The sequence below is a fragment of the Eptesicus fuscus genome, chromosome 15 (genome assembly GCF_027574615.1).
Source record: "Eptesicus fuscus isolate TK198812 chromosome 15, DD_ASM_mEF_20220401, whole genome shotgun sequence".
In the NCBI taxonomy this organism is placed as follows: domain Eukaryota; kingdom Metazoa; phylum Chordata; class Mammalia; order Chiroptera; family Vespertilionidae; genus Eptesicus; species Eptesicus fuscus.
In genome coordinates, this window is record NC_072487.1 from 2,006,141 (window position 1) to 2,031,502 (window position 25,362).

The window sequence follows — 25,362 nt, forward strand, 5'->3', positions numbered from 1 at the left end:
ATTTTATACCATTGAATTGTATCTTTCCCTTCCCATTTCTGTTGAAGTCTGGTTATTGTACGTCTGCAGGAATGTTACTAAATTTTATGTGCTTATCTTAGATGCCAACCTCCTAATTACTTGCACTAGTTATTATTATTTCTCAATTAATTTTCTTGTATTTTCCAGATAAAGGCTTATTATTTATAAATAATGTAATTTTGGTGTTCTTTTCTCAACATTTTCATCTTATATATCTTTCATATATTTTTACATTGTCTAAGGTCCTTGGTATAATATTCAGTTGTTGAAGTGAGCATGTTTATCCTTATCTTTATTTGACTTTGATGAATACTTTTAACATTTTTCCAACAATTTATCTAGTTTTCCTTTTTTCTATTTCAGCTGCCCTGGTCTTATATTACTAGAATAAAGCCTACCTGGTCATTGTGGTTAGCAGTCATAGTGGTTTTTACTGTATTATTCTGGATTCAGTTTTATATGTGTTGGTATAATCATAAATGAGATTGACCTTCTGATTTGGTTTTTGTGTTACCTTTTCTGGCTTGGGTCAAGACTATGCACAGCCCTCATTGCAGGAGGTGGTAAGCTGCCCATCTCTCTCTGTGCTGCACTGGGCATCATCTGTTAATTGAAGGGTTAGTGGAATGTGACGTCTTTTGGAGTTTTGTGTGGTTTTGTTATTCTTGTTTACTTTAAAAATTTATTTTATTTTATTTTTTCTATCACCTTTTATCCCCTCTAGGCGCTCTTCCACCTCCACCCACTCCCCCCTTCCCCTGCAATCACCACGCTCAGTTTTAAAATACATGTGTTTTGATTTTTGGAATGGTGGTTCTCACTGTACTGTCTCTTTTCATCCTGTGCTAGTGTCAGCAGAGGCTCTTCTCTGCTTCTCTCTCCAGCTTCACCCTCACGGTTAGAGCCTTCTGAGGGGGAGTGTGGCTGGGTTTCCATATTGGTCAGAGAGCTTGGTGTTGGAAGTAAAAGTCAAAGCTGTCTGACTTCACACGTGCTAGGAGGAGTGGCTAAGCCTAGTCTGATTGTAAACACTACCTTGATGTTTCTTCAAAGCCTCTTTCTATTTTATTAATCTGAAATTGGGATTTTTCTGGGACTTTTTAAATGAAGAACTGTTCTGTTTATGCAGTGACATTTTCTTTTCTCTGATTACAGCTATAGCATTTTTGTTGTGGATCCTGTCTACCTTTGTCAATTCCATGAGTTCCTTAATATTTTTTGATGGTAGTTTTCATTGCAGCATTACAATAGACCTGAAATCTTTAAGTTGCCTTTGTAGTGCTTTAGTACAATTTTGAAGGGCAGGTAGAAACTGAGTGTCTCGATCTAATCTGCTCATCCTATATAATAAAAGCCTAATATGCTGTGTCCGACTGTTCGTTCAACCGTTCGACCAGTCGCTATGACACACACTGACCACCAGGAGGCAGATGCTCTGACTGGTAGGTTAGCTTGCTGCTGGGGTCCGGCTGATTGGGACTGGGTGAGATGGGCTGGACATGCCCTGGAGCCCTCCCATGGTCCCTCCCCATCTGGCCAGCCGGCCCCAATCGGCTCTGGGACTGGTCGAGAAGGCCCCGATTGGCCCTGATCGGCCCCTGTCGGCCTCGATCAGGACTGGGCGAGACGAGCCGGACATACCCTGGACAAATCCGTGCACCCGGCCTCTAGTTTAATATATGGAACCAGGGCAGGCAGACTTCTTAAAGGGATGGATAGTAAATATATGTGGCTTTGAGGGCCATTATGGTCTCTGTCACAGCTACTCATCCTTCTTTTCTTTTAAAGACTTTCTTTTTCTTTTTTGTTAATCTTCACCTGAGGATATTTTTCCATTGATTTTTAGAGAGAGTGGAAAGGATGGGGAAAGACACACAGAGAGAGAAACATCGATGTGAGAGAGACACACATCAATTGGTTACCTCCCGTATGCGCCCAATCGGGGCCGGGAATCGAACCTGCAACTGAGGTACTTGCCCTTGACTGGAACTGAACCCGGAACCCTTCAGTCCCTGGGCCCACACTCTATCCACTAACCAGCTAGAACAAAGACTTCCTTTTTCTTTTCTTTTTTTAAAATATATTTTTTTCATTTCAGAGGGAGGGAGAGGGAGAGAAGGATAGAAACATCAATGATGAGAGAGAATCATGGATTGGCTGCCTCCTGCATGCCCCGCACTGGGGATTGAGCCCGCAACCCAGGCATGTGCCCTGGGGTGGAATCGAACCCAGGACCCTTCAGTCCGCAGGCTGACGCTCTATCCACTGAGCCAAACCAGCTAGGGCAAGACTTTATTTTTCTATAGCATTTTAGTTCATATCAAAATGGAGAAGAGGATACAAAGATTCTGCATATACCCTCTGCTTTCACATATGCATATCCTCCCTATTATAACACCCTCCCTCCAGAGTGATGCGTTTGCTACAACTGATGAACCTACACTGACACATTATAATCACCCCACGTACATAGTTTACTTTTAGTGTTGGACATTCTATGGGTTTGAATAATGCAAAATGAAATGTGTCAATCATTACATTGTCATACAGAGTGTTTTTATTGGCCTGAAATCCTTTGTGCATGGCCTTGTTATCTATTCCCTCTCCAGCAGCCACTTTTTACTGTCTCCATTTTGCATTTTTAGGACATTATGTAGTTGGAATCATACAGTTTATAGCTTTTTCAAATTAGTTTCATTAAACTTTCAAATTGGTTTCATTATATTTTTCTCCATGTTTTTTCATGACTGGACACTTTACTTTTAGTGCTGAGTAATATTTCACTGTTTGGATGTACCACAGTTTACTTATCCATTCACCTACCAAAGGATGTCTAGATTGCTCCCACGAATTGGCAGTTATGAATAAAACTGTTATAAACATTGTGTGTAGGTTTTGGTATGGACATAAATTTTCAGTTCCTTTGTGTAAATACCAAAGAGCAAAATTGTTGGATCGTGATGTTGCTGGTGAAAATGGGGCCCTTGGCGTGTCACGAGGCATTTTTGGGGACCCACAAGCGAGGATGAGGTCTGGTGGTAAGATTTGGGTGGGAGCAGAAGGCTGCCCCCACATTCCCAATGTCTCATCTCTGTCCGTCGTTGTGAACCGAGTCCAGCCTTGTCTTCATCAGGCCCAAAGGCCAGTGTCCAAAAGCTCTGCGCCACGCCCAAGCCCAGGTCAGTGTAGTCCAGGCCTGGCCCATCGGCCGTGTAGTCTGCTCCTGCCGTGCTTCAGCTGGTGCTGGGTCCAGGCCCGCTTGGAGCCTGCAGGCTGGCTGGGCCCCAAGGGGCTGCTAGGCCCACATGGCTGCTGTGGAGGGACACCAGCGGGCTGTACAGGATGAGCAGGTGTTAACAAAGAGGTAGAGAAGGGAGAAAGAGGGAGGGAGGGGAGCAGGACGGGGAGAGAGAGAGAAAGAAAGAGCTTGGTTAAGCTGGGATTATATGATCTTGGACTTGGGAAAGACCAGGTACTTCTTTAGACTAACCAGTCAGTTTTTCAACCTTTCAGAGGCTGGTTGTTGGGCCCTCCCCCTAACCAATCCATTTCCTGGATCTTCCAGGGTTCTGTGTACCTTATCCAATCTGATCCTTTCCCCAGGCTAGACCCCGCCCCTTGTGGTCACCCTCTTAGTTCCTACTGCCCATGCTTCGTAGTACACGCTCCCCTCTCTCTGCCATCTTGGCTTCTGTGCGTGTGCCCAGCAGAGGGATTTCTCTTTTACTGTTTACTCTCTCCCTTGGTAATCCTGGGTGATTGTAATGAGCCTTCCTCCAGGGATTGGGCGCCAGGACAGCGGTGGCGGTCCCCTGGGGAGCCTGTGAAGCGGTAGCTTCCTAGTGAAGCAGATGCAGTGATTGGATTCGGCTCCCAGTTTATTCAGCTTCTTAATGTCTATTCCCTTTGCTCCCCTCCTTTACTAATATCAAGCTGCCTACGCTGACAGAGTGTTAAGGGTTTGATTGGCTTTGTAAAGTCACGGCCTGTCCTCCAGGCTGGATGTACCACTTTGCAGTAAGGAATGAGACTTACTCTTGCTCCACATCCCCATAAGCATTTGGTGTTGTCAGTGTTCCCGACTTTGGCCGTCCCTGCAGGTGTGTAGTTGTTTTACTTTGCATTTCCCTGACGACATGCTGTGGAGCATTTTAATGAAGTCCAGCACATCCACTCTTTCTTCCATGGATCGTGCCTGGGTGTTGTAGTTCCCCTTACCTGCAGTTTTTCTTTTTGTGGTTTCACTTACCTGTGGGCAACCAGGGTCTAAAAATATTAAACGGAAAAGTCCAGAAATAAGCAAGTTATACATTTTAAATTGCAGCATTCTAAGTAGCCGATGAAATCTTTCACCGCCCTGTTCTGTCCCACCTGGGACAGGAATCACCCAGCCTGAAGCTGTGTAAGGTCCCTGCCCATTAGTCTCTCAATGGCTGGCTTGGTTATGTCATGGCATTGCTATGTTTGTGTTCAGGTAACCCTATAATTGCCTAACACCAAGTTGCTATGCCATTCACCTCACTTCCTCTTATCACATAGGCACTGTATCATCTCACATCATCACAAGAAGAAGAGTGAGTACAGTAAAGAAGATATTTTCAGAGAGACCACATTCACATAACTTTTATTAGAGTATCCTATATAATAAAAGCCTAATATGCAAATTGTCCCCTCCACCAGGAGTTTGACCAGGAGTTTGACTGCTCACTATGACGTGTGCTGACCACCAGGGGGCAGCGCGGAACATGGCGGGCGTCAGTGACACGGCGCTGGCAGTGGGCGGCAGTGGTGGCGCTGCCGTCTCCAATGGGCCCCAATGAGAGCGGGACCATGGTGGGATGGTGGAGCAGGTGAGCGGGCGGCGCCAGGCCAAGGCGGGTGTGAATGGGGCCCGATTGCCCCACTGATCACCCCACAGACGGCGACCAGCAGCAGTGGCGGGGGGCGGCGGCCCAATCATCCGCTGATGGTCCCGCAGACGGCTACCAGTACATTATAGAGAAAGAGCAAATAGCAATATTAAAATATTCCTAATTATTTTCCTTTCAATGTGCACAAATCTGTGCACTGGGCCACTAGTATTGTTATAATTGTTTTATCATTTTTATTGTTAATCTCTTACTGTGTATAATTTATAAGTTAAACTTTATGATAGGTATGTATGTATAGGAAAAACCATAGTATATATGTACATATATCCTATCTAGTAAAGAGGGAATATGCTAATTGACCCTCATGCTGTCACAAAGATGGTGGCACCCACAGTCAATAAGGAGGGAATATGCTAATTGACTGCCCCGCCCTTAAAGATGGCAGAGCCCACAACCAATAAGGAAGGGATATGCTAATTGACTGCCCCACCCTCAAAAATGGTGGTGCCCACAGCCAATAAGGAGGGGATATGCTAATTGACTGCCCCACCCTCAAAGATGGCGTCGCTCACAGCCAATAAGGAGGGGATATGCTAATTGACTGCTTCGCCCTCAAAGATGGTGGTGCCCACAGCCAATAAGGAGGGGACATGCTAATTGACTGCCCCACCCTCAAAGATGGCGTCGCTCACAGCCAATAAGGAGGGGATATGCTAATTGACTGCTTCGCCCTCAAAGATGGTGGTGCCCACAGCCAATAAGGAGGGGACATGCTAATTGACTGCCCTGTCCTCAGAGATGGCGGTGCCCACAGCCAATAAGGAGGGAATATGCTAATTGACTGCCCCGCCCTCAAAGATGGCGGCACCCATAGCCACAAGATGGCGGCGCCCAGTCCCCTCAGCCCTGCCAGGGTGCCTGCCTCTGAAGTCCCCCAGTTCCCTCAGCCTTCCAGCTGCCTAGGGCTGGCCCGAGGTGTAGGCAAGCCTCAGATGGCTCAGTAACCTAACCAGGGCCGGCTGAGGCTTGCGCTGCTGGCAGTGGAAGCAGCAGCGGTGTGATGGGACATTGCCTTCCCCTGATTGCTGGGTCACCTCCTGCCCCTGAGGGCTCCTGGACTGTGAGAGGAGGCAGGCCGGGCTGAGGCACCCCCCCGCTCCAGTGCATGAATTTTCACGCACCGGGACTCCAGTCTATATGTATAAAAGCCTAAACGACTGGAATGACTGGAATGTATGTTTGACCAGTTGCTGTGACGCACACTAACCACTAAGGGGCAGATACTCAATGCAGGAGCTGCCCCCGGTGGTTAGTGTGCTCCCACAGCCAACCTCCTGTGACCGGCCAGCCTCCTGCAGCCCCTCCCCCAGCTGGCTGCCCCAATCGGCCGCAATCGAGGCCGGCTGGCCAACCTTCCGCAGTCCCTCCCCCTAGCCGGCTAGCCCTGATCCGTCCCAATTGGGGCCAGCTGGCCAACCTCCTGCGGTCCCTCCCCCCTGGCCAGTCCCTCCCCACAGCTGGCTGGCCAACCTCCCGCGGTCCCTCCCCCCTGGCCAGTCCCTCCCCACAGCTGGCTGGCCAACCTCCTGCGGTCCCTCCCCTATCCCTCCCCCAGGCCGGCTGGCCCCAATTGGCCTGGCCTTGATTGACCCGGCCCTGATTGGGACTAGGCGAGATGGCCCCAATCAGCCTTGATTACCGACCAGGCCTAGGGACCCCACCTGTGCTTGAATCCGTGTACTGGGCCTCTAGCCCTATATAATAAAAGGCTAATATGCAAATGACTGAACGTCAGAACAACTGATCAACTGAACAACTGGTTGCTATGACATGTGCTGACCACTAGGGGGCATGTGCGGAACATGGTGGGCGTCGGCTGCAGCGGGATGGTGGAGCAGGTGAGTTGGGGCGCCAGACTAAGGCAGGGTGCCAGTTGCTGTCATCGGGGCGAGCCTCTAGTGGTTACTGAAAATTCTTCGCTCCCGTGCTCTGCAGTCCCGCCCGGCGCTTGCACCTGCTGCTGGTGCCAATCCTGCTCGCATCCGCAACCGGCCCTGGAGCCGCCACTCACACGTGCTGCCAGTGCCCGGTGCCGGTCCCGATTGCTCAGCACCGTCAGCAGGTGCGAGTGGCGGCTGCCAGCCCTGATCGCCCCTGAGGGCTTCTCCACCTCCCTCTGCTCCTGAGGGGTAATCGGGGCAGCAGCCGCCACTCACACCCGCTGCTGGTGCTGGCCCCAGTAGCTCCACACCATCAGCGTATGCGAGCAAAGGCGCCGTCAGCGCATGGGGGCAGCGGCGGGAGCGGGGCTGCTGGCAGATGGGACCAGGGCCGTGGCGGGAGGGGCTGGGCAGGGGCGCAGAGGATGGGCCAGACCTGCCCCTGTGCCCACTGCAGACTCACGGCCCACAGTTCCTTTCAAGGTGCACAAATTTATGCACAGGGCCCCTAGTGTATATATATTATGGTTCAGTACTCATTGGCATTTTGAGACATCCACTGAAAATACTGTGAAAATCTTTAGGCCAATAAATGTGAAATTTCTGTCTCAAGAGCAGAGTCTGGAATACTCATGTAAACAGTGAAGAACCTGACTCAGTAGTTAAAAGTTTTTTCACAGAGAAAGCACGAGGCCCAGTTTTTATATGTTAGGCGATTTACATTTCAGGCATTTTACCTGCCTGCAAGGCTCAGGTCTTTACAGTGGGATGTTAACTCTCCCACAGAGCATTAGAGTGAGAGTTCATTTCTAAGATCATGATTTCAGACTGTATAATTATCATACGTAAACATGACAAAAACAATTGAAGAAATGAACGAGGAGAGTCAGTCTTGCTTGTGAATATAGATAAAATCCAGTAGGTTTTAAAAAAGATTACATTGGATTTTCCCAGGAATACAAGTGGGAGGGCAAGGTTTCCATTTGAAATATTAAATTTAATTTGTGCTTTTAGCCAATTAAAATAAAATCATGTTTTTCTCAATAGATTAATAAAAAAGAATTTTATAGATGTCCAGTCTATTCACAGAAAAAGCTCAAGGCAGACTAGAAATATAGAAGGAAATTTCTTTATCGTGATGAAAGGTATCTGTTTCCTAGTAGTAAAATATTAAAAAAGTCTCCTAAAGTCAGGAAAAAGACAAGAGTCCCACTAGCTTCACTCTGTTCCACATTGTTCTGAAAGTGCTATGCTTTGTGGAAAGGCAAGAAGTAGAAATAAAGGAATGATTGAAAAAGGAGAAATAAAACACTGTCCTTCACAAGTGGTATGATTGTCTTAAGTGAAAATCGAAGACATAAAAAAGAATTAAGTGGAGACACATTGTCTTCTTGACATTTAATTTTTTTTTATGTCTTAACCTTTTGCACTCGGATGTCGAGTGTGACTTGACAGGGTTAGCATTAGAATAAAGGAATCGAGAAAAAAGCAAGCGAGTGCAAAGGGTTAAAATAAAATTTCATAATTTTTCCATCTAGCTTGCATATATTTCAAAATCCACTTTTGTTCCTACTATAAATAGTACCGTATTTTCCGGCGTATAAGACGACTGGGCGTATAGAAGATTTCCCTGGGTTAAAAAGTCGTCTTATACGCCGGAAAGTACGGTACCTTTTTGGTTGATGTCTTTGTCTGTTACTAGTATAAAGAAAGGCAATTGATTATTTTTAAATATGTGTCATATTCAGCCATCTTGTGACATTCATTATTTCTAATAATTTGTTGATCCTCTTAGATTTTCACAAATGATACAATGTACAGAATCAGTGTAATTATACTTAAATTCTCAGCATTAATTTTGTAAAGAATTTGAACATAAAGAGGCTCCACAATGGCCAAGCCTGCCAAAGAAGAAGAAAATGAAGGGCTTGTCTTATCAGCACTCAAGACTTATTAATTACGATGGTATATTATTGGCTGTTGGGTAGAAATGGGTCAGTAGAGTGGAATGCAGAGCCCAGAACAGATCCACATGAGTAGAGGAACTGCACAGGAGAGGGGGTGCATTGCGACTCGCTGGGGGGCAGCAAAGACTTGACTGTTTATGAAGTAAAACAAACTTATGTCCTTGATGGAGTGAGAAATTTCTTAAACACAAAATACAGCACTTACAAGGAAAGCTTGAAAATTCTACTAAGTTTAAATTAAGAACATTTGTTCATTGAAGACACTGTCAAGAAAGTAGAAAGAAAAGCCACAAACTGGGGAAAAAAAACAGCTGTCAAAAGATTCATGTACATCTACTGTCATTGTAAGAAACGTCTAGTCTAAACCTGTAGAGAATTTTTATGAGTTTATTTGAGGCAAATTGACAATTGCCTGGAAGCAAAATCTCAGCAGATTTAGAAATGCTTTGTAGAATGGCAGCTTTACCACTTATTTTATATTTCAGAAAATCAGGGGAAGTCATAGGGTTACATGTACTCCGCTGATGATAGCTTAGGGAGCTGGGAGAAGGCCAAGTGGGAAACCCTCTGAGACCGGATGAAGAGTGAACCCGAGAGCAAACACTTGGTTGACATTGGTGGGCACAGGGTAGCTGACAAGGACCATTTACAGCACCTGGACTTGGTACCTGGGGAACAGGGTAACAATGAGGTTGTCCCATGGTCTCCTGCTCTGGTGGGAGATTGTGCACTGAGGGGGTGGAGAAGGGGATTACTCTGACATTCCAAAGGTATGTTATGTTATGGTAGATGCAGAAAGAGAATAAAGACTGACCTTTGTCAAGGAAGGTACAGGCCTAGGACATGACTGCCCACCATGGCTCGCTTCTAGTTAGGAGGTTTTAAGTTCAGACCATCCTATGTGGTTACTTTAGGTCTGAATTTGTAAGGCTGCCACACCGGCCTCCCCTGAGCTCATCAGGTTTAGTATGTGGCCCCTCTTTCATTCACTCTACATTCATACATGAATCAGTACATACAATCATACATGTAATCTGGAAGTCAATAAGACAACACAAAAGAAAAATATTTTTCATACTAGAGGAAGGGAAAGAAGAAATAAACATGTGAAAAGATGATCTTTAGTAGTAGAAATGCAAATGAAGATCACAGTGGGATGCTATTTCTCATTTTTAGATTGGTCAAACATTCTTATGCCTGATGTTACCAACAGTTAGTGAGCAAGTGGATCACCAGGAAGTTTATACACTTCTAAGGGGAATATAAATTGGTGTTACTGCTTAGGAAAACAAATGTCTTAACATAGTTGAACATTGTCATTCCATAAGACTAGATTGCTCACTTTTTTAGCATTTATGGAGAGGGGTGACTTGAAGACTGTTTTTTCTAGACTCAGACTAAGAAACATCTGCAGTTTGGCCCAATAAACACCCAGAGGTGGGTGGGTATCAAAGGTTTAAATCCCATTTTACTTTTTAAAAACTAGAGGCCCGGTGCATGAAATTTGTGCATGGAGGGGGGATTCCCTCAGCCTAGCCTGCACTCTCTCCAATTGGGGACCCCTTGGGGGATGTCTGACTGTCGGTTTAGGCTCGATCCCACAGGCAGTCGGACATCCCTCTTGCAATCTGGGACCACTGGCTCCCAACTGCTCACCTGCCTGCCTGCCTGATCGCCCCTAACTGCCCTCCCCTGCTGGCCTGGTTGCCCCTAACTGCCTCTGTCTGCCTGCCTGATCACCCCTAATTGCTCTCCCCTGCTGGCCTGGTTGCCCCCAACTGCCCTTCCCTGCTGGCCTGATCTCGCCCCCAACTGCCCTTCCCCTGCTGGCCTGATCTCGCCCCCAACTGCCCTCCCCTCCCGGCCTGGCATGATCTGGCCCCAATGGCCCTCTCCTGCTGGCCTGATCTCACCCGCAATTGCCCTCCCCTGCTGGCCTGGTTGCCCCCAACTGCTCTCCCCTGCTGGCCTGATCTCACCCGCAATTGCCCTCCTCTGCTGGCCAATTTGGTTCTGATTGGTTGGTTTCTATGCCAGTCAGCATCAAAAGCTCTGCCTCCTAGGCAGCCATTGGCTTCCCATAGCATCCAGATTTGGTTCTGATTGGTCAGTACCTATGCCAGTCAGTGTCTCTGGGCCTATCAACGGGGCCTGATCAGAAAGGCATCTGTTTCTTAGGAGTAAAATATTAAAATAGTCTCCTAAAGTCAGGAAAAAGACAAGAGTCCCACTAGCTTCACTCTGTTCCACATTGTTCTGATCAGCAGCCCTTGGAGAGAAATGGAGGCGCGGCTGCTGGCCAGACTGGGAGAGAAAAAGAGAAGCAAGTCCTGATCAAAAGCTGCCTCAGAGGCTATGGATCAGTCCCTGCTTCTCTCTTCAGGCCTCTCTCTGGCCCTGATTCACAGCGCCCTCAGCAGTCAGTGCTGGGGCACCGGGCCTGTAGTGGAAGCAGTCAGCGCTGACTTCTGGTTGGTTGAGCCTTGGTCGTTACTGGTCGTTACGACCCAGGGTTTTTATATATTAGGATTTCTGATTTTGAACTTTGATTGGATCACTTCTTTGAATGGATTGCTACTTGGAGTTTGAAACTACACTATTCTATAGGCATTTTGTACATGTCCTAAGGAAACTTAGACCAGGATATAAAAAAAAAAAAGACTTACAGTGGCAATGTTGTTAATAGTAAAAAGCTGAAAACACCAAAGTGCCAATGACAGGAGAATAGGTAACTTTCAAATACGTTTGTGAAGTTGTTTTGTAAAAAAAATTGCAAGTAAATGGATAACTGACACATATAACAACATGGCTAAGTCTTTGAAACATGCTGAATTAAAACTATAATTTTTTTTTATGAAACTAAAAGCATGAAAAGCAGTATGTAGTTTAGAGATGTGTACGTGTATAATGAAATCACATGCATTCAGGAAAAGTATACAAAGTTCATGTTGCTGATTACCTGTGGGTTTGGAAGGCAGGTGGATGAACAGGTGAAGAGCACATGAGTGGGTTTTAGTTCTGACTTAGTTCTTAGTTTGGTGATTTTAAGGGAGTTTGTTATTGTTATGTTGCATTAAACGTATATGCTACATATGTTTTTTAAAAAATATGTTTTTATTGATTTTAGAGAGTGAGGAAGGAGGAAAGAGAGAAAGAGAGAGAGAGAAAGACAGAGGGAGAAACATCCATCAGTTGCCTCCCAGGAATCAAACCTGCAACCTAGGTATGTGCCCTGACTGGGAATAGAACTTCCACTCTTTTGGTGCATGGGACAACACTCTAACCTACTGAGCCACCCTGCCAGAGCTACATATATTCTTCTTTTTAAAAAATAATTTATCATTGATTTCAGAGAGGAAGAGAAAGGGAGAGACAGAAACATCGATGATGAGAAAGAATCATTGATTGTCTGCCTCCTGCAAGCCCCCACTGGGGATTGAGCCTACAACCCGGGCATGTGCCCTGGTTTTCATAGGTTGATGCTTAACCACTGAGCCACGCCACCTGAGATACATATATTCTTTATATTTGCCAAATTAAGTTAGCTTTTAAAAAATATATATATTTTTATTGATTTCCGAGAGGAAGGGAGAGGGAGAGAGAGTTAGAAACATCGATGATGAGAGAGAATCATTGATCAGCTGCTTCCTGCAGCCCCCCCCCCCTCCCCCCTGGGGATTGAGCCCGCAACACAGGCATGTGCCCTTGACTGGAATCGAATCTGGGTGATGCTCTGTCTACTGAGCCAGACCAGCTAGGGCTAAATTAGCTTTTAAAAGATTCATGTGTCTGAGTTCTGCAAACGTTTCTTTTCTTTTTTTTAAATTTTAAATATATTTTATTGATTTTTTTACAGAGAGGAAGGGAGAGGGATAGTTAGAAACATCGATGAGAGAGAAACATCAACCAGCTGCCTCCTGCACACCTACTGGGGATGTGCCCGCAACCCAGGTACATGCCCTTGACCGGAATCGAACTTGACACCTTTCAATCCGCAGGCCGACGCTCTATCCACTGAGCCAAACCCGTTAGGGCTGCATACGTTTCTTATGTTATCTCCTGAAAATTTTGTTTTTCTCTTATATTCTTTTTTCTTGTTTTCAAGAGAAGCCAAATTCTAGATTTTTAGAAAATATCTTCCAATTTTATGGTGTTTTTTTTTTCAAGGTAGAGAAAAAACCCTTTGAATGTCCAACAAAAATTGGTTTATAGTTCAGGTTCTGTACACAGTTCGTTTGCACTAGAGACGGGCTTCCGGAGCTGCGTTTCCACGGGAGGAAACGGCTTCTTGTGGGTGTTAATGGAGCTAACGGAGGAGGTTTCATGTACAGGAGGGCTGGCACCTGTTCGCACGAACCCAAGTTGATGGTTACATTCTCAGCAATTTTGTGAGCTGGTTGTCAAAACTACAGACATCTTGAACTTGGCCGTGGTAGCATTATCAGTAGAGGGACAAATCGGAGTGCATCCTGCCTGTTGGAAGCCACAGTTTGCTCTTGCCCCATTATATTTCCATTTCCCACAGCTGGAGGGTCTTTCCCTGGGTCTGAAGAGCAAATGGGCTTTTCTTCCTGCCTGCTGGCTGCTGCTTGTTTCTAATGGAAGAGAGAACCTCACAGGCACTGGACTCGCTTGAACGCTGAAGATCTCTGTTTTAATAAAAAGATTTCTACTTTGTTCAGAGTCACTACATTCCTTCTTTACTGTTCCTGGCTTCTTAGAAAGTTGCTTCTTAAAACTTAACCCCAAAATCCTAGAACCAAATTTAGTTTTTGGTTCTTAAAAAAAAAAAAAAAAATGTCACCCTAGCTGGTTTGGCTCAGTGGATAGAGCGTCGGCCTGCAGACTGAAGGGTCCCAGGTTCGATTCTGGTCAAGAGCACATGCCCCGGGTGTGGGCTTGATCCCCAGTAGGAGGCTTGCCGAAGGCAGCCAATCCATGATTCTCATCGTTGGTGTTTCTCTCTCTCCGTCTCCCTTCCTCTCTGAAATCAATAAAAATATATTTTTAAGAAATGTCATATGGTTCTTTTTGAGATATTTCCTTCTAATGAAATGGTGAATTCTCAGATTTCTAAAAGGTTAATCATTGTTACAGTCTCCTCCCCCTTTCAACATGGAATGTCTAGGTTGAAAGCAATAACGATTATTCATTAGGCAAGTCAGCTCTGGTGCACAGACGTGAAATGATCTCGCTCTGATAACTGCGGATGTTCCTTACCTGCCCACCCCTCCCCCCGCAGCCTAGGAGCACCCCGCCTTCAGCGTTTAGCTGCAGGGCGGGCACATCACTGTTGGGACCCCACTGTCCCTGTTAGGAGGTAGGATATGGGCAGCAGAGGTGTTAGTCACCTGCTGATGGCCAGGCTTGTCTATGAAGAGCTAGAAAACATTTTTAGACTCCTCCCATAAGCACCACCGTGGGTGGGGCGGGGCAGGGCGGTGGGAGGAGGTAGGGGGGCAGGCCAGTTAAAATAGGCTTTCACCAGAATTTTAAACTGTGGAATCTAGTGTGATGTGGATATTTTTGTAGTGATCTTCCACAGCAATTCTTTAAAATGCCAGGCATTTCCAGCTGCCTTTTCTACTTTTTTTCTGATGAAATAAAATTGCAAAAGCTTTAATTTAGCTATGTAAATGCAGATCTGTATTTGCATTGAAATACAGGTAATTATGTTAAAAGGGACAGATTACAAAATTCATCTATTTAACAAACATCTGTTTTTCTTAAGATTTTGTTATCCTATTTTTTATCAAAGAAAATAATTTTATTTTGAAAGTATTGAAATTCTCTGGCTAGCGTTCCTTCATGTGATTGGAAATCCAGTATTCATGCCCATCTTCCTATCAAAGAAGCTGTCTCTCTGGGTCAAATACAGGGAGTGTTTTGTCCAGCAGAATGGGAGTCTAACCCGTGCGAGCAGGCCTCTCCTCAGCACTGCTTCTCGGTCCGTGTACTTTTGTCAGCTTCCTTCCCAGTGGCAGGATTGACAAGGCTCAAAGCAACACAAAGTAAGTCACTGACAGTTCAAAGGAAGGAAAGAAAGACCCGCCCGGGTAGGGGAAGCAAGCTCCTGTGGAACGTCTCCTGTGCAGGTTTGCTCCTGGCCGGCACTCCTTCCTGCTCAGCCCAGCTGGCTTTGCACAAGAGTGCTGGTCAGTGTTTTGGAAACCATGTGATCTTTCTGTCTGTCATCTTTATCTCAAGCTGGAAGTCACGTTATATTTCATAATATAAAGTTTTTATGTCAGCACATTGGCTCAGTGTAATAGTTTTTAAAAGACATTGCCATAGATATTTTGTTGTCAGAAAGTTACACTTTATGTATTACCAAAATATGGTGCCTTTCTATCAATTGTTTTGATAGATGTGTATTGGAAATGCCTTGATTTGGAAGTCGCGGAAGATGTGGATTCCCGTCTTCTCACTGCCATCTATGGCTCTCCTGCCTCTGTGAGAACAGTGTTTCCCCACTTGGACCTAGTTTCTAGCAGAGTCACTGGCACATGGCAGGCCCTCACTGAAAGGGTGAGTTGACTAGGACCCTATTGGTGTAGACAGGTGAGCCAGGCTGTACTGCCTCCCTCTCATCCGCAGATGGGTCCCCTCCTGGAATCCCTCTCCGTCTGCCTCCACCTAAAAGGGCAAGAGTCATGCGTGTGCTGGCGGCCTGAGTTCATCCTGTCTCTCTCACCCCAGTTCATGTTGCTCCCAGGATGTGACTAAGAATGATAGAATGAGCATGGACGGAGCAGTTTGATTATGTATTGTGCTCAGTAAATTAGGGTATTCACTAGGTATCTGTAGGCTGGAGTGGGAGGTGTAGCTCAGGAGTTCAGGTTGAAATGTGAAGGTAGTTGATGCCTGGTAGGCATCCAAGTGGAGATGTCAGGCAGGCGACCAGAAATGAGTTTGTGTCACAGGTACTTCTCTCAGATACCAGAGAGGTTATGGGACAGCCCTCTGAGCCAGAGGGAGCGGGCTGTCCCCAACCTGGATTCTTGTCCTCTCATGTAAATGAACTTACAAATGAAAAAATGCCAGATGGCTGCATTGTGATGAAGCCAATGTTATTAAAGCAGTTAAAGCATGTACCTGTATGAAAGAAGCACAGCAAGCGCATTTATGCATCTGGCTTATGTAGTGCAGACCGGTTCTCAGCTAATCTGAAGATCAAGTTGGTGGTGGTGGTGGTGGGGGTCTGAGGCGTTATATGCCCCCCTGTCTGTAGGTGTTAGAATTCCTCTGCTATTTTAGTACAGATTAATTCTCAAGACCCCTGTTCACTTTGCTGAGGCCTTCCCAGAGCACTGAGAGGCACCTGGCAACTTTACCTTGTCGGGCCTGAGACTGCGGCTTCTCTGCTTAGGGAGTAAAGCTGCCCCTCTCCCTCCCTCCCCCGCCCCCTCCTCTCCTGCATCCTCTCCTCAGGGAGGCTTTTAACCCTTTGCTGTGTCCTGGGCTGGGGAAGAAAATGGCTTAGTTACAAGCTGGCTGCGAACGGCCCACCCTGTGTGGCCTTGTCTTACTTTCCTGCCTCAGTTTCCCTATTCCTCCTGCCCTGGAATTGTCCTAGCTTTTCACTGTCCTGTAACATTGGGAATGTAAGCAAGTAGTCCGGGGCTCGAGTGGGCATTTGGGAGTCATCGGAATGCTGATGCGTGGGAGCCCGGCTCCTGGGCATCATCCCTTCAAGGCTGGGGCCAGGAGTCTGAGAACGGAGACTGTGCAAGATCAGCCAGGGGGAGCCCGGGACTGAGCAAGATCAGCCAGGGGTGGGCGGGGGGAGGGGGGGGGGGAGGGAGGCCGGGACTGAGCAAGATCAGCCAGGGGGAGCCGGGAGAAAATAGTGCTCCGCAAGCCAAGTGAGGAAAGCCTCCTGGAGGAGGAGGCTCTGACCTAACTGCACACAGGCCAAGTCAGACGGACCCTCCGGAGCTGACGGCTTTGCAGCCTGGCCATTTCTGGAGGCGGGCTGGGCTGTGGGCTGCCGCCTCGCTGCAGGCAGGAAGCCCCTCCTTTTCTGGGCAAGGTTGGGAAGCACCCTAGTCTGACTGTTAGGCTTTTTGGTTTAGGTTCATATAGAAAAAGCTAATTATCTGAAATGTACCCTGGCTATGGATAAATATGATTTCTTATAAATAAGCTATAAATGAGAGTATTTGAGAAGTTTTCCCTCAAAAATAGGTGTATAATATAGCTTTCTATGAAGTATAAATCTGGTTTATCATGGATTAATCATAGTCTATGATATAAGATTCAGAATTTTTGAATATGAGGAAGATATGAATAATTTTTACTGAATTTAAAGTTTTATTTGTCACTTCATGCACTTAGTCATTTTATACTTGTTAATTTCATGAAATGCTAATCTAAGAAGCGTGCTTGTAAAAGTAAACTCTAGTATCCCATTTCAGCACTTAGACATTCTTGAGTAATGAGTACAAAAGAGCTTGCACGAATGAATACAAAAGATCTTTCTCTCTGATCAAGTTTTCCAATTGATTTAGAGGCATCTCATACTTATTCACAAAAAATTCAGAGCTGATTTGTTTTTGGAGTTTAATAGGTTGTCACCATTATATAACTCAAAGCTTTTTCAGAAATTTTATGTTTGTTTTACTTTATCTGAAATAAAGCTTATTCTGAAAAGACTTAATTAGTATCACAATGACTATCATAATACAATTTGAGAGATTATGCACTTGTTTGAAGGCCAAGGAGATTAAAAAAAAAATATATATATATGTTTTTATCCATTTCAGAGAGGAAGGGAGAGGGAGAGAGAGATAGAAATATCAATGATGAGAGAGAATCACTGATTGGCTGCCTCCTGCACACCCCCACTGGCCTGCAACTGGGCATGTGTCCTTGACTGGAATTGAACCTGGGACCCTTCAGTCTGCAGGCCAACACTCTATCCACTGAGCCAAACCGGGTAGGGCAGGAGTTTTTTGTTTTTTTTTTTTAAAAAAGATTTTTTATTGATTTTTTTGAGAGAGGAAGGTAGAGAGGGAGAGATAAACATCAATGTGAGAGTGAAAGATCGCTGCCCCCTGCACACTACCTTTCTGGAATCAAGCCCAAAACACTGGTATGTGCTGGGACCCAGAATTGAACCAGTTACCTCTCAGTGCACAGGAGGATGCCAAATAACTGAGCCACACCGGCCAAGGCTCCAGGAGATTTTTTAAATAAGTAAGTAATTTAGTTACATTGGATTCGATTCAGAATATAGTTTATGTAATAACTCGGAATTTGAAGTGATGAATTACGGTATGTGAGAGATGGATGGGTGCAACACTCCAGTTGTCTTTATTATATAAGTAGTAACTACTAGATCTTAATTTTAGTTTTCTTTGTCCTCTTGCCAAGAATGATGGAAGACTGACACAGTATCTTTTCCTTGAGTTAACGTTCCCCTGCCTGTGGAATCATGGTATAGAATAGGGTTACACTTCACCGTTTGCAACTGTGGTCTCCTTTCCTTTTTGGAATTTTATTTCCCTGGGTGACTTTCATTGTGTTAACCCCATTATGCCTTTGGACAGTTTTGTGAAGACTATACTGTTTTGAGGAAACATAGAAGGACTAATGAGTTTGAGTCAACCTCTGTCACTCTAAAATATTACTCTGGAATATTCTAGAATTTGAAAAGACTAAGAAAGAAAATCACTTGAATTCTTTGTTGTCTTTTTTATGTTAGCTTTTAATTCCACAAGGAATATCTGAATATGTATTTAATATAAAAATGTAAAACTCTTTTTAGCAGCTTTCTTGCATTTGCTTTCTCTCCACAAAAGTAATTATTGATAATATACTAATTTAATATGTATATTAGTAGACCTTCTCTTGGCTTTTACATGAATATATATTATTTGTATATAAACATATTTATGAGAATAACTACATAAATAAGTTTTCTTTTTTTTCATTTTGGGAAATTTATAATTTTCTACAAATGCATCCATGTCATCCAGATTTTCAAATGAATTGATATAAAGTCACTCATAATATTCTCTTACTGCTTCACTGTCTGAAACATCAACAGTGATGTCCCTTTTCATTCTTGATATTGGTTGTAAGTGTCCTCTTTTTCTCTCTTTGATCAGGTCTTCCAAGCCTTATCAGTGTTATTACACATTTCAGAAACATCTTTCTTGGGCTTTGTTAATCCTCTCTGGTATTTCTGTTTTATTAATTCCTATCTTGGTTTTTATTAATTTCTTTTTTCTTCAGGTGTATTTTGCTGCTTTACTTTAAAATCATTTTGATGAATTTTGGTTTCATTTATCTTCTGCCAATTAGACTTATATTAGACCTTCTTACTATGTCCTTTATATATTTATCTTTTTCTGTGGTTTCCCTCTGTTTCTCTGTACCTCTCTCTTGTAAGCCATCTACCAGCTCACTAATTTTCTTATAAGCACACCTATAATTTTCTTTTCACAAACATGGAGTTTTTATTTAATTTTAAAAATATTTTTGTTTTTTTTTAAAAACCAATTGTCACTTTTTATGGTTTACAGTTTCCTGCTTGGCTTTCATGTCTTTGAGAGTCAGTTTTTGATGATAATGGATCTCAATTTTGTATGGATCTTTTTCTTAATGATTTTCTTCTTTTACTGGTTTGTACTATACCTTGTTTCTTTGGTTATTCTTTGGCTGTGTGATAAACGTTGTATTTGCAAAATTATTTCTGGTAATAATTTGGAGCCTAGTTTTCTGCAATGTGGATTTTTTACCTCTGCATTTAAAAAATGATTTCCTAATATTACTTTCATGGACATACAAAATTTGTACGTAATAGCCCTTTATTAATGGACATTTAAGTAGTTTTTAGTTTTACTATTAAAAACAACTAGAGGCCTGGTGCATGAAAATTCCTAAGCCCGACCTGCCCCCTCTCACAGTCCGGGAGTCCTCAGGGGTGGGAGGCAACCTGGCAATCAGGGAAGGCGACGCCCCATTAAACCTCTGCTGCTGCCACTGCCGGCATCGCAAGCCTCAGCCGGCCCTGGTTACCTGAGCCTCGGCGGCTCTGGGCAGCTGGGCAGCTGCCATCCGAGGCTTGCCTGTGCCTCAGGCCGGCCCTGGTCAGCTCGGGGGCTGAGAGAACTGGGGGACTCCGGAGGCAGGCGTGCGGAGCGGGCCTGGCCGTGCCGCCTACCTGCCACCATGGCGGGGCTGAGGGGACTGGGCACCACCATCTTGTGGCTGTGGGCGCTGCCATCTTTGAGGGCATGGCAGTCAATTAGCATATTCCTCCCTTATTGGTGCTGCTATCTTTGTGAGGGTGTGATGGTCAATTAGCATATTCCCTCTTTATTAGATAGAATGATGCAGAAAATACCATTGTACATATTATTAGGGTAGCTGAGGGAACCTTCACAAATAGTAATCCCTCTCTTCCAGGTTCAGAACAAATTGAAAATAAAATAAAAAACAGGAAACAAAGCAAAATATTATCCTTATCCCTGATCGCTAAGTTGAAGGTTGTGGTTTCAGATGTGTTGAGGAGGAGAGTTCCTCCCTGGGATCTCCAGCATCAGGCCCACTGGCCCAGCCCTCAGCGGTTGTGCTGGCCACGCCCTCAGCGGTTGGCCCAAGCTGGCATTCATACTCATAGCGCACTGATCACCTGGACATGGCGATCATGCTCAGGAGAACCTGAGTTCCTGGAGGGCAGGCCTACTTTGAAAAGAAGAAAGGAGGAGGGGATAGCAGAGCCAAGGATAAGCCTCTTTATTCATTTTTATTAAATTAAATTAAATTAAATTTTTTCCATCACCATGTACCTCCTCTATACCCTCTTCCACCTCCACCCCATCACCACACTGTTGTCCATGTCCACGAGCTCTCTCTCTCTTTTTTCCTTCTTTGCTCAAGCCCTTCACTCCCATCCCTTAACACCCTCCACCCCTTAAATTAGCCATGTAGATAGCTAAGTAATTGTTGAGTTAGAGGAAATTTGGGACCCACCTCTGTGATGCTGTATAGATTTAGCACTTCAGGGAAGAAGAGAACGTTTGTACCGCCGTGTGCACTGGACACTTGGTTGTTGGGAAAGTGGCCTTGCTAGAATCCACCTCTGGAAGCAGGCGGCGGGGGCCTGCACTTCACGGAGCTGGTCTCGGTGTTGGACCAGCTTCTGCAGCTACCAGATGGGAAGGCAATGTGCCTCCATGCCATCCACATCTGTCTGCTTTACTCAGCCAGGGTTTCTGTTGTTATTTTCTGGTTTGCTGCATATTGGCCAGAGGATGGCTGTGTACTTATGTAGTTGTGAATTTATTGTTGTGTGTTTGCTTTGTAGATGCGGCCTCTGTATTACTTGGCGCACAGATATTTTACCACTGGTACATCTTCATCATGGACTTCTCCTTTCTTAAGCCTTATGAAGTGCCTTTTTCCTGGCCTATTTAATGCTTTGAGCCCTATATTGCCCTTACGGATTCATATTATGAGATGTTTTCTTTGTATTTGACTCAGGTAACACACCCATCCTTCAACATTTGTAAATGTATTTTTTCTTTTGTGTCAGATGTTTGTCTGATGTTCTGCTTTAGTTGGGTTTTGCTTTGTGACCCAGTTGGAGCCTCGTTCTCACTGGACGAGGACAGTGTCTCGCAGTGTGTGGTGTGTCTGGTGTGAGGGCTGTCGTGGTTTGCCATGCCTTCTGATTTGGTGGTTTTATGTTTAAAAAATTATCTTGTATGTACTGTGTTTATCTGTTGTTTTTTCTACTTGTGGGTTTATTCTAGTAACAGGACAGGGTTGTATTTTGTTCCATCTGTTCATCTTTATTGTTATAACGTCCTCTAGTGGCCTTGGTCCTCTGTCCCTTTACAGAGCTCTGACAACTTCTTACTCTGAGCAGTGACACAATTGTATATTTCTCGTTTTAAATTCTTCCTTTTCTCTGATCCCATCATTTTTTCTTAGTGTTTTATCTATAATTTAAAATGGACTCATATGTATGTTAGTTGATTTATTAATTTTAAATTACATCACTCAATCAACCCCTGTTTATAAAAGACCAGGAAATGAGCCCAGCTGGCGTAGCTCAGTGGTTGAGTGTCAACCTATGAACCAGGAGGTCACGGTTCGATTCCCAGTCACAGGGCACATGCCTGGGTTGTGGGCTCCATCCCCCGAGTGGGGTGTGTAGGAGGTAGCCGATCAATGATTCTCTCTCATCACTGATGTTTCTATCTCTTTCTTCCTCTCCTTTCCTTTCTGAAATCAATAAAAATATGCATTTTTTTTTAAATCAGGAAATAAGTGTATTTTCTTTTGCTGGGCTTATCATTTTAATATTAATCAAGCCATGTAATTTTAAAAACAGATGATTTAGGTATAATTGACATACATGAATTGTATGTAGTGAAGTGTACGTGTGGTAGCTGAGTGGTGAGGCCATCACCCGTTAGGCGGTGAGCATGTCCATCACTCCAGAAGCTTCCGCGCACCCTTGGCAATCCCTCTCTCCTGTCCCTGCCCCACTTTCCCCAGGCAACTGCTGAGTTGCTTTCTTTCACTAGAGACTAGTTTCCATTTTAAGAATTTTAAAAAATGGAACACTGTGTGGATTATTTTGCACGTCATCTTTCTGTCGGAATATTCTTTTTGGAGATCACCGATGTCTAGCATGTCTGAGTATTGGCTGCTTTTACTGCTGAGCAGGGTCCCATTGTGGGCATGTATTGTGTGGGACGTTTGGGGCGGTCCAGTTTGGTCAGCTGCACACGCAGATGCTGCAGACACGTGTGTGTGAACTTTTGCTTCTTTACACAGGAGCCTCACCCGGGTCGGTTCTTCCTCCCTCTCAGTGCGGTGGGTGGGTCAGGGCCCCCCGGGAGGGGAGGTGATCAGGCTCCTGGTTCCTGGTATCCAGACCTTCCCCTGGGGGTCTTGTTAAAGTGCTGATCCTGGTCTAGGAGGCGGGGTGGGCCTGGGATTCTACATTTGAACAACCTTCCAGGTGACTCTAATGCTGCCCGTTCGCATTTTGAATAGCAAGATATAGAGAGCCTGCGCCCAATGAAGCAGGAAGTAGTGATATTTTTTTTCCTACCACGTGAAAATAGCTACCTCTAGTGTTACATTTTTATCAGAAACGGAAAGAACGGCATTTGCCATGTAAGGAGCATGTGAAGTGCCGGAGCTTTGCTGCGTCTCGAGCAACAGTGGCCGTGAAGTCGGTTACATTTACTGGAATCTTCCAGACAGGGCTGCCGAGTGGGAGCGTGCGGAGTGCCCCTCGCCCACGGCCTCTCTGCATTCCCCAGGAGGCCTTCTTGATTTCGAATTTTGGTAGGAAGAGGCTGGATGCTCTGGGGTTGGCCTGCCTACTTTCATAATCTATACGGTCATGTGCTGGGGACAGTGTACAGCTCCCGGGGGAGCACAAGTCAGGGTCACCGTCAGCTGACCGATGCCTGGCACCTGGCTCCTGAGGTGCCCTGGTTGGCCTCAGCTAGCTGTGGGGTCACTCCGCGTCTCCAGGAATTCGCAGGGCACACATCAGACTTCCTGAGGACACCAGCATCCCTCTGTCCTCAAATACGCAGCCATGGCTCCTCGGGGAAGGATGGGAGGATGGGTTACGATGCTGACTCTTACCTCAGGGGCTCTGGGTCCTGGCGGTGAGAACTGGTTTTAGGCAGCAGTGGTTATGAACAAGACCTGAAGCCAGAACACCTGTGCTCCAGTTGTGGCTGTACCAGGCAAGTGATAGCAGCCTCTCTGCTCAGTGTCCCCTCCATCTGTAAAATAAAGGCTAGAGAGTTCCCATGTCGTAAGGCTGGCAGGTGTGTGGAGTGGTATTTGTAAGGTGCGGAGGAGAGTGGCCGCACACAGTAAGCACTTTCTAGTATTTTCTAGATGCATAAGCAGCCATGTAGAAAGGCAGGTGAATGATAAGCTTAGACAGATCAAGCAGCTGTTCACACCCACAGCGGTCACTCTTCTGACTCCGGGAACGGTGCTCCCACTTGCAGGCTGCCAGCCCTTCGCGGAGGTGAAGTGGGTGTGCTTGTTGGCATCCAGGCGGGCTCCTTTCTCCATGGCTGGGCTGGGCAGGAGTGGTTTTATTTGGCTTTTGTCATTCCTTTGAAATTTGATATTGGGAGTGGAGCAGAGTACATTTAGCTGAAGGTAAAGTTTTTGCTGAAATTAGAGATAATTAGGAATTTATTGTATTTTCAGTTAACCTTTTAAAGAAACTTTTTTGTTAATTACAGTTGTCACTCAGTATTTTACTAGAGGCCCGTTGCACGATGATTCGTGCAAGAATAGGCCTTCCTTCCCCTGGCTTCGCTCCCGGCTGCCCAGGAGCCTGCAAGTTTTCGCTCCCGGCCAGAGCGCCGCTCCTTTAGCTCTCTCCGCCCCCCGCCCTCCCCCTCATAGCAGGTGTCCCGCCCCGCCACTCTATGCCTGTGTATGCAAATTAACCTGCCAGCTTTGTTGGGTTAATTTGAATACTCACCCATGATTGGCTAATGGGCATCGTGGAGGTATGGTCAATTTGCATATTTCTCTTTTATTAGTGTAGATATTAGTTTCAAGTGTACAGCATAGTGGTTAGACATTTATGTAATTTACAAAGGGATCCCCTTGTAAGTCTAGCACCTACTGGGCACTATACATAGTTCTCACAGTATTATTGACTGTATTCACTATGCTGTGCTTTATATCCCTGTGACTATTTGTTGTTATTGTTGTTAATCCTTACCCAAGGATATTTTTCCCATTGATTTTTAGAGAGAGTGGATGGGAGGGAGGGAGGAAGAGAGAGAATGAGAGACAGAGAAACATCAATGTGAGAGAGACACATTGATTGGTAGCCTTCTGCACACAGAGGATCGAACCTGCAACCCAGTTATGTGCCTTTGACTGGGACTCGAACCCCCAACCCTTCAGGCCATGGGTCGGCACTCTAACCACTGATCACACCAGCCAGGGCCCCTGTGATTGATTTTTAACTACCCTCAGTTCGTTTTCTGTATCCATGACTGTTTCTGTTTTGTTTGTTCATTTATTTTGTTCTTTAGATTCCACATATAAGTAAAATCATATGGTATTTGTCATTCTCTGTCTGACTTATTTCACTTAGCCTAATACCCTCTAAGTCTATCCATGTTGTCACAATGGTAAGAGTTCATTATTGTTGTTTTGGCTGAGGAATAGTCCATTGTATGTATGTACCACATCTTCTTTATCCAATCTTCTGTTGATAAGCACTTAGGTTGCTTCCATATCTTGGCTATTAGAAATAATGCTTTAGTGAACATAGGGATACATATATCTTTTTGAATTAGTATTTTGGACTATACCCAGAGGTGTAATTGCTATGTCATATGGTAGTTCTATTTTTAATTTTTTAAGGAACTTCCATACAGCTTTCCATAGTGGCTGCACCAGTTTACAATCCCACCAACAGTACACGAGGGTTCCCTTTTCTCCACGTCCTCACTAGCATTTGTTGTTTGTTGATTTACTGATAATAGTTGTTCTGACAGGTGTGAAGTAATATTTCATTGTGGTTCTAACTAGCCTTTC

The 25,362-nt window shown here is 45.0% G+C and overlaps 1 protein-coding gene across 7 annotated transcripts in view; it reads left to right on the top strand.

Moving 5' to 3' along the window:
* AUH (AU RNA binding methylglutaconyl-CoA hydratase) overlaps positions 1 to 25,362 on the top strand; it is a 187,936-nt gene that overhangs the window by 46,619 nt on the left and 115,955 nt on the right. The gene's annotated exons all lie outside the window — the stretch shown is intronic.